Source organism: Sinocyclocheilus anshuiensis, unplaced genomic scaffold, assembly GCF_001515605.1.
Source record: "Sinocyclocheilus anshuiensis isolate Anshui unplaced genomic scaffold, SAMN03320099.WGS_v1.1 scaffold868, whole genome shotgun sequence".
Classification (NCBI taxonomy): domain Eukaryota; kingdom Metazoa; phylum Chordata; class Actinopteri; order Cypriniformes; family Cyprinidae; genus Sinocyclocheilus; species Sinocyclocheilus anshuiensis.
This window is the reverse complement of record NW_015552624.1, coordinates 38212-38539: the sequence shown is the minus strand read 5'-3', so window position 1 is coordinate 38539 and position 328 is coordinate 38212.

The window sequence follows — 328 nt, the reverse complement described above, 5'->3', positions numbered from 1 at the left end:
TATATATAATCACACATTTTCCTGTAATTAATAACACTTAATCACAGATTAGAAATGAACATTTTAATAAAATAACATTAAAAATGTTTGATATTTTTATATTGTAATGCATATTTTCACACTGGATCTCCAAATTAATGCAACATAAAGATGGTATACTTTAAATATTTGTTAAATTTTTTACTATAAATGAAGGACAGTATCAGCAATACCAATACCTAAATTATTATTTTTTTCAATTACTGAGGATGAAATGAGTAATTATAGCCATTCAACATTATAGTATAAATGAAAGCCATCATTTATAAAGGTGATATATCATGAAAAT